Source organism: Fundulus heteroclitus, unplaced genomic scaffold, assembly GCF_011125445.2.
Source record: "Fundulus heteroclitus isolate FHET01 unplaced genomic scaffold, MU-UCD_Fhet_4.1 scaffold_202, whole genome shotgun sequence".
NCBI classification, from domain to species: Eukaryota; Metazoa; Chordata; class Actinopteri; order Cyprinodontiformes; family Fundulidae; genus Fundulus; species Fundulus heteroclitus.
The window spans coordinates 91,578-100,754 of NW_023396614.1; the positions used below are offsets into that span (position 1 = coordinate 91,578).

Below are 9,177 nucleotides of genomic sequence, written 5' to 3' on the forward strand. Positions count from 1 at the left end.
AAATGAAAACAAAACATGCAATGCAAAATAAATAAATTTGTAAGTCAAAACAAAGGAAAACAAACCAATTAGTAATTTAAATAATAAGTAAACAAACAGCAAAGAACAAAACACAACCACTGCAAACGATGGGACAAATTGTCGTTGTCCGACTTCTAATGTCCTTTCACGGGGCCAGAGGAGTCGTGCGCCGCTCGTTCGGCCGGCCCAAGCGTCAGCAGGCTCCGTCGGGAGCGGCCCACACAAAACCGGCAAGACAAGACAGCAGGAGCGTCCAAGTGCTGCAACTCCAAACGAATCCTAAATTAGAGAACTTGTTAGCCCTGGATGCAGGTAAGATAAATTAAGTTCTAAACAGGTAGCTTACCCAGATGTGGTGACACAGCCGACCAGGGAGGGAGCGGATCAGCAGGCGAGGGCTGGATGGAAGCCACTCGCCGCACCAACCTCCAACTGCAGCCGCCAACGGCAGCCGCGCAACGCTGCAGAAACGCACGGCAGGTATTGCACCAGAACCCGACAACAATCCCAGCCCAGATGGCAAAAAATGGCACTTACTATTCTGGATGAGTGGATCGAGCACACCAGCCACTCGGGGAGCCGACATACAGTAAAGGAAACAAGGCACACGCACCTCGCAGCAGACTGCTCAGCTTTAAAGCTATCTGCCCCGCCCACCAATCAATTGCTACACCTGGTGTGTGGTTGGGAGGGCGGAACACCATCCCACCACACTGAGTTGTTCAAGTTTGGGTTTCTATGTGAAATTTCCAGTGTTTCAAATGTTTTGGCAAGTAGGTAAAATGTGTGGCTTGGCCATGACCCTAATAATTTACAAAAGCTTAAAATTTGGATAACTTTTAATCAGACACATGCCTACTGAGTAGTGATGGGTCCGGCAACACCGATGCGTCGGCGCATGTGTTGAGCTCATAGAGCAAAACCCGTGTCGATGCGCGTATCGACACGGGAAAGTCACGTGACAGATACAGGAACTGTTTCGAACTGACTGACGCGCCAAACTGTTTCTGTTCCCTCTAAGCTGCATGCGTGTGCATTTGCGCACAGCAACGCGCACAGAAAAGCTATGCTGCGCAGTAAATAAAATCCAAGCTGAAATGTAAACAAAATAACGGTTAATAATGGTTAATTTTTAACCATTTTGCAACTCTGGTGTGATGGTGTACCACAGTCTCGCTCTGTGAGCGCCAGGTGCTGATCGGAGCGCACCACTGATGGATGGGTTGGGCAGACGCCTGTATGGTTGGGCGGGTTGCGCTGTGCGTCTTTGTTCTGAGCCCTACTGAGCGTCGTTTCAGAAAAAACGGCTGATCTACCCTTAGTAGAAAGCTGCTACTCTGAGTAGTTCTTCCTCCCTTTGTCATACTCAGCATTTCCGATATCAGAACAGATGATATCAGTCAGGTAACTAAACACAGCGCCCGATCAACCATTGAACGTGAGCATGAGCATGAAAAAAAGCCCGATCACTGGAAGCAAATAACGTGATTCACCATGGCAATGGCAGGAAATAAGGTTGGAAGTACGCATGTCCTACAAGTAGAATTAGAAATATTTAACGAAGGCATATGGACAATATTAAACCATAAGAAACAATGCTGTGGGTGTAGAAAACCGCAAGAGAGAATTGTTGAAAAAGTCAAAGCAATATGAAAGTTATGTGATGGAGAATTAAAGCTGTTGTCTCACACGTCACTCATTCAACACAAAAGGGGGAGTGTGTGTGTGTGTGTGTGGGGGGGGGGGGGCATTGAAAGGACATGGCAGCAAAAAATTTGTAAAAAAATTAAATAAAAAAGCCAGTCCACAAGCATCCTCATTCACATTATTTATTGACTGTATCTAAAAAAAACAAAAACAAATATATGTTTAATTCAAATGAAAATATAAAATAATACAATGGAACATACAATGATTTAAATTGTATTGTGTATACTTGGTCATCAAATCAGTGTCAGTTAACTCTGTCAACCAGGTTGTCTGTAGGGATTTTTAAGGTCAGTATTCAGTGACACAGTATCGGCACAGTATCAATACAGTTTGGCAATGTGTCGAAACGCTTCATGACGCCTCATCGACCCATCACTACTACTGAGCAAATTTGAAGCCGATAGCTCATAATCGCCAAGAGGAGTTTGGTAAAGTTCAACACCAGGAATTTGTTAAAGGTTAAAGGGAAAGTCTGGTCAACAAGGAAAAATCAGTGGATCATTATCTATACCTAAAACTAATACGTTAGTGGTGATTTAATGAATTTAGTGTTAATCAGTAAAAAAATAAAAACATAAATTGTCGTCACAATCACTGATCCTGGGGATCATTTTTGCCCAAATATGGGCAATAGTGGCCGCCTGACATCACTGACATCACATCCTGTGACGTTTTGGTGCGGAGCGGCACTGCGCTTCACAAGCTAATTCAGTAGGAACTATTGTACACAGCTGTGATCAACAACAATTATTTTGGATTTCGAGAGGACTTCACCATTGAAATTTGCAAGAGCTTTTGTTAAAGCAACAATGCCCACGTGCATGGCAGTTGGATATAACAATACATCGGGTAAAAGTTAAAAAAAACATTTCTTATTTCGTCTTTCCGATTCATGATCCACCCTGGGTTCATCGTTGGATTGCCAACTGGAAGAGGGACGATTTGCCAGTGAACATCTGGCCAGAGAAAAAACACGTCTTCTGTAGCCAACATTTCGAAGAAGAACGTCTTCAAGCTGACATGAGAGCGAGAATATTTTCTTTTTCATAATGTAGAATTTTCCGGGACATTCGTTTACCCGACCAGAGGGGAGGAGTGATACGACACACTTGGAAAGAGTGCTCACTGTGGCGAATCCCACTTATTTTATACAACTTTGGTCTTATTTTTTCTAAAGTCGCTTGTAAATTTAATTAGTTGCGGGTTGCAGGTTTTTTTGGGCTTGTTTCTGAAAGTAAAGTTGGCAGACTTCCTGTTTGCGGTAAGGCGTATTGTGTCACTTCCTGTTGTTGCTGTGTGAACGACGGATTTTTGCTCCAGGCTCTCTCGCTTTTTATCTTTAAACCTCTTTGCTGTAACATCTGTTTCCAAACATAAGCACTTTTAAAACATTTTCTGTGGCTGCTCATCACGTTTGGGAACTCCCCGTGTTTCACACGGTTTGTTCTTTGGCGTGGTAACAGGGCGCTAGCCTAGCTTTAGCCAAGCGTTAGCCAAGCCTTAGCCTCATAATGGCTTCTCCGTCTCTGACTAAGTCTCCTATCTGCTGCTCTCTGTGTCAGATGTTCAGTTATACCTCTGCCTCCTTTAGTGATAATGGTACATGTATTAAATGTAGTGTTTTTGTAGCTTTGGAGGCGAGGGTGTCAGAATTGGAGACCCGGCTCCGTGCTGTTGAAAAACCAGCTGATAGCCGCTCCTTTGCCAGCGCGGAGCAGCATAGAGTAACTTCACGTAGCGAACCTAAAGCAGTAGCACCCGAGCAGCCTGGTAACCAGGCTGGCTGGGTGACAGTGCGTAGGAAGCATAGCTCTAGATTACAGACCCCAGATCACCACCAACCTGTCTGCGTTTCTAATAAATTTTCCCCTCTAAGCCACAATCTCGCTGAGGAGCCGACCTTAATTATTGGCAGCTCCATAATAAGAAATGTGGCACTAAAGAAACCAGGGACCATAGTTAAATGCCTACCAGGGGCCAGAACAGGCGACGCAGAATCCTACCTAAAACTATTGGCTAAGAATAAGCGTAAATACCGCAAAATTGTTATTCACGCTGGCGGTAATGACACCCGGTCACGCTGATCAGAGGTCACCAAAGTTGGTGTTGCTTCGGTCTGTGAGTTTGCTAAAACTATGTCGGACTCTGTAATTTTCTCTGGTCCCCTGCCTGATCTGACCAGTGATGACATGTTTAGCCGCATGTCATCATTCAACTGCTGGTTGTCTAGGTGGTGTCCTGAAAATGACGTGGGCTATATTGATAACTGGCGAACTTTCTGGGGAAAACCTGGTCTGATCAGGAGAGATGGCATCCATCCCACATTGGATGGTGCAGCTCTTCTTTCTAGGAATCTGGCCGGATTTATTAGTTCTCCTAAATGCTGACAACCCAGGGTCCAGACCAGGAAGCAGAGCCGTAGTTTAACACACCTCTCTGCAGCTTCTGTACTGTTACCCACCCATTATCCTATTGAGACTGTGTCTTTCCCACGGCCAAAACGTAACAGATCAAAAACTGATCTAAAAGGAACAAATCATAAAAATCTAATACAAATCCATACGGATCACTTTGAACCAAAAAATAAAATAATTAAATGTGGTTTATTAAATATAAGGTCTCTCCCTCCGAAGACTTTGTTTGTTAATGAATTGATTTCTGATAATCAGATTGATTTATTTTGTCTCCCAGAAACCTGGCTACAAGAGGACTACGTTAGTATAAATGAGTCAACCCCCTCCAGTTATTCAAATTTCCACATTCCCAGATCTGTGGGAAGAGGAGGAGGAGTGGTAACTATCTTTCAGTCTGATTTATTAATTAGTCCTAGGGCAACTAATAACTACAGTTCTTTTGAACATTTAACCCTCAGTTTCCCTCATCCAAACTGCAAAGCAATAAAACCTCTTCTGTTTGTTGTTTTGTATTGTCCACCAGGCCCTTACACTCAGTTTTTGGATCAGTTGTCAGATTTCTTATCTGATTTGTTGTTAAATACTGATAAGGTTATTATAGTGGGTGATTTTAACATCCATGTTGACACTGAATGTGATAACCTTAGTGTAGCCTTTAAAACTATCCTAGATTCAATTGGTTTTGCTCAAAATGTGCATAAACCGACGCACTCTCGGCTCCATACTTTAGACCTTGTTCTGACATATGGTATTGATTGTGAAGACCTAACAGTATTTCCTCACAACCCTGTCCCATCTGATCATTTTTTAATAACATTTGAGTTTAATCTAACTGAGTTCTCATCCCCCAAAAGAGGGTTCCATTATAGTAGATCTTTATCAGATAATGCTGTATCAAAACTTAAAGAGTCTGTCCCAATTTTAATATCCTCAGTATTGCAGAAATGCCGTGTAGATGGTAGCAATGCTGTTTCTTCCCATTCACAAATCGATACCTTTGCTAACAATGTGACTTTCTCATTGCGTTCTGCATTAGACAATGTAGCTCCCTTGAAAAAGAAGGTGATTATTCACAGGAAGCTGGCTCCTTGGTTTAATTCAGAGCTGCGTTCCTTGAAGCACAATGTTAGGAAATTGGAGAGAAAATGGCGCTCTACACACCAAGAGGAATCCTACGTAATCTGGAGGGACAGTCTATTGTTGTAAACCAAGACCCTTCGCAGAGTTAGAGCAGCATATTTTTCATCATTAATTGAGGAGAATAAAAATAATCCTAGATTTCTCTTTAGGCAAGGCAAGGCAAATGTATTTATATAGCACAATTCAGTACAAAGACAATGCAAAGTGCTTTACATGATTAAAATATAGCAAAATAAAACAGAATTAAAGCAAGTAGGAATAAAATATAGATAGAAAATAGAACAAAAAAGTGGTGATTCAGTTAACTAGGACAGTTGAAGGCAATTTTAAACAAATGTGTTTTTAATCTTGATTTAAAGGAACTAAGGCTTTCCGCATCTTACAGTTACAGTTTTCTGGAAGTTTGTTCCAGATAATTGGAGCATAGGAACTAACTGCTGCTTCTCCTTGTTTGGTTCTGGTTCTAGGTATGCAGAGTAGGCTCGAGCCAGAAGACCTTAGTGGTCTGGATGGTTGATACACTGATAACAAGTCTGTGATGTATTTAGGAGCTAAGCCATTTAGGGATTTATAGACTAACAGAAGTATTTTAAAGTCTATTTTCTGAGATACAGGGAGCCAGTGTAAGGACTTTAGAACTGGGGTGATGTGCTCTACTTTCTTAGTATTAGTGAGGACGCGGGCAGCAGCGTTCTGGAGCAGCTGCAGCTGTCTGATCTACTTTTTAGGCAGACCTGTGAAGACACCGTTGCAGTAATCAATTTGATTAAAAATAAACGCATGGATTAGTTTTTCCAGATCCTGCTGAGACATCATTCTGTTAATCCTAGAAATGTTCTTCAGGTGATAGAAAGCCGACCTTGTAATTGTCTTTAGATGCTTTTGGAGGTTCAGGTCTGAGTCCATCACTACACCCAGATTTCGGGCCTGATCAGTGGTTTTTAGCTGAAGCGACTGAAGCTGTGTGCTAACTTTTGATCTCTCCTCTATTGGTCCAAATATTATTACTTCTGTTTTGTTTTTATTCAATTGAAGAAAATTTTGGCACATCCATGTATTGATTTCTTCTAGGCATTTACTCAGTGCCTGAACTGGTTCATAGTCACCTGGTGACATGGTGATGTAGAGCTGTGTGTCGTCTGCATAGTTATGGTAGCTGATGTTGTTGTTTTTTATGATCTGGGCTAAAGGGAGCATGTAGATATTGAAAAGGAGGGGACCCAGGATGGACCCTTGGGGAACCCCACATGTGATTTTTGTCATCTCTGATGTAAAATTACCTACTGATACAGAGAGGCCGACCCAGTTTTCCAGGTGCTCTAACAGAATGGAGTGATCGACAGTATCAAATGCTGCACTGAGGTCCAATAGAACCAGCACGGTGGTTCTTCCACAGTCTGTATTTATATGGATGTCATTAAACACCTTGATAAGGGCGGTCTCTGTACTGTGGTGAGCAAGGAAACCTGACTGGAAAACGTCAAATCGGCTGGTCGTTGTTAAGAAGGTGTTTAATTGTTGAAATATAGCTTTTTCAATAATCTTACTGATAAAGGGGAGGTTTGAGATGGGCCTGTAGTTCTGGAGTAGAAGTTTGTCTAAATTGTTCTTTTTCAGCAGTGGTTTCATAATTGCTGTTTTTAGGGACTGGGGGAAAACATCTGACAGGAGGGACGTGTTTATTATCTGAGTCAAATCAGACGCTATGACAGGCAAAACTTTCTTAAGGAAAACTGTTGGTAGAACATCAAGACAGCATGAAGAGGAACTTAGCTGCTGAATGATCTGCTCTAAGCTTTTGTGGTTTATTTGGCTGAATTGGGACATTTTGTCAGGAAAAGTCCTTGCTGAATACGGCTTTGGTTGTAGAGTTGGTGTGGATGTACAAACTGATCCTCTAATTTTTAGGATTTTCTCAGTAAAGAAGTTAGCAAATTCATTGCAGGCCCTGGTGGAGTGGAGTTCAGAAGCCACTGACACAGGAGGATTTGTTAACCTGTCGACTGTGGCAAATAAGACATGAGCATTATTGATGTTTTTCTTGATGATCTTTGAGAAGAAAGATTCTCTTGCATTTTTCAATTGTAAGTTATATCTGTAAAGTCTCTCTTTATAGATGTCATAGTGAACCTGGAGTCTATTCTTTCTCCACCTGCGTTCAGCTTTCCGGCACACCCTTTTTTCACATCTAACTGATGGAGCATTTCTCCAAGGAGATTTATTCTTCCCGGAAAAAAACTTCACTTTAATTGGAGCAATGCAGTCAATGATGTCTGAGACTTTAGAATGAAAGTTATCTACTAGCTCATCTACTGAGTTGCAGCCCAAGGTTGAAGTAGCAAAGTAAGCTTGAATAAAATTTTCTGTGGCATTGTCCTTAAAGGTACGTTTTCTTACGATGTCCCTTTGGCTAAATGAGTCACTGAAAATGATACATTCAAAGGTAACAGAGAAGTGATTGGATAAGGCAACATCAGTTACATTGACCTGTGAAATGTTTAGTGATGATCAGGTCTAAAATATGTCCCTGTTTGTGTGTTGGCTTTTTAACATGCTGTGTTAAACCAAAGTTTCTAAGTGTGTCACACAGTTCTTTTGCACTTCTGTCTTCAGGGTTGTCAACGTGAAAGTTGAAGTCTCCAACAATAATTAAAAAGTCATAATCAACACATATCACAGACAGCAGGTCACTGAAATCATTAAAAAAGTTTGATGTGGACTTAGGAGGCCTGTAAACATTCAGAAACATAGTTTGTACCGGGCTCTTTACCTGGAGAGCCAAATGTTCAAAAGAGTCAAATTTTCCCAAAAACACCTTTTTACACTTTAGTGAATCATTAAACAATGTTGCTACTCCTCCACCTTTCCTTTGCCGTCTGCTCTCACAAAGAAAATTGTAGTTTGGAGGAGTCGACTCCAGCAGAATGGCTGCTTCATTAAATTCATGTAACCATGTTTCTGTTAAAAACATAACATCAAGATTATTGTCAATAATGAAGTCATTAATTAAAAGGGATTTTCCTGACAGAGATCTAATGTTTAATAAACCCAGTTTATATGATTTGGTGGTTGATTGTGTCTCTGTGGCAGGTTGCATCTGACAGTTTATGACTTTTAAGTACGACTGATTATTCCTGTCTGTTTTCCTTTTGCTTTTCTTATTTCTGCCACGTATCATAACAGATATTCCATGTTCTCTGTGAGGAGGCCCAGGCTTATGCTGGTAGCGGTCTTGACTGATAAACGTACAGCCAGGGCCTGCTGTATATCACAAGGATGTTATCCGAAGGTCTTCAGGACAGGCATGTTCTGTGATATGTAGAGAAGGAGGAGGGACCTCTGCGTCCTTTGGAAGATGCTGATTTAGTCACAGAACTGCGGTTTTCAGAATTAATATGTGGAGAGGATGTCAACTATAGACCAATCTTAAGGACTTTGTTCATGTTGTGAGAAAAATCCAGAAAAGGAACCTCTGGGCTTTGTGGAGAGGAAGCCAAGGCGGGTGTAGTCTGGACCGGTTGTTCGTGACGATGGCGGTTCTTGATCCTCTCTTTGTCCTGCTGAGATCTGGGATGAATCCTCCTGTAATTCTGATGTAGCCTCTTTCTGTGTCATCTTTATGGCCATCTTTATCTTGGTTTGTTCGGGCTGCACCGGGCTTATCTTTTGTTAAGACACTGGATGTACTTTGTTTTGGGACAAAGCTGATTGCGCATGGTTCACAGAATAGAAGATGTTTGCAATCAGTCGTTTTGCACCTGACCTATTTAGAAAGAAGCCATTGCTGCTAAACAGATGTCTTCTTTCCCAGAAGATGTTAAAGTTGTCTATGAAGGTTACAGTTGTTTCTTTGCATGTTTTTTCCAGCCATTTGTTTAGCATCAGAATTCTG

General features: G+C 41.6%; 1 long non-coding RNA gene across 1 annotated transcript; it reads right to left on the bottom strand.

Moving 5' to 3' along the window:
* Positions 1 to 214: 214 nt before the first annotated feature.
* On the bottom strand, positions 215 to 695 carry LOC118559014. The gene is made up of 3 exons (XR_004928600.1): positions 559 to 695; positions 368 to 482; positions 215 to 300 (listed from the first exon to the last, which is right to left on the bottom strand). It is a non-coding gene; the product is annotated as an uncharacterized LOC118559014 (long non-coding RNA).
* Between the last annotated feature and the right edge of the window lie 8,482 nt (positions 696 to 9,177).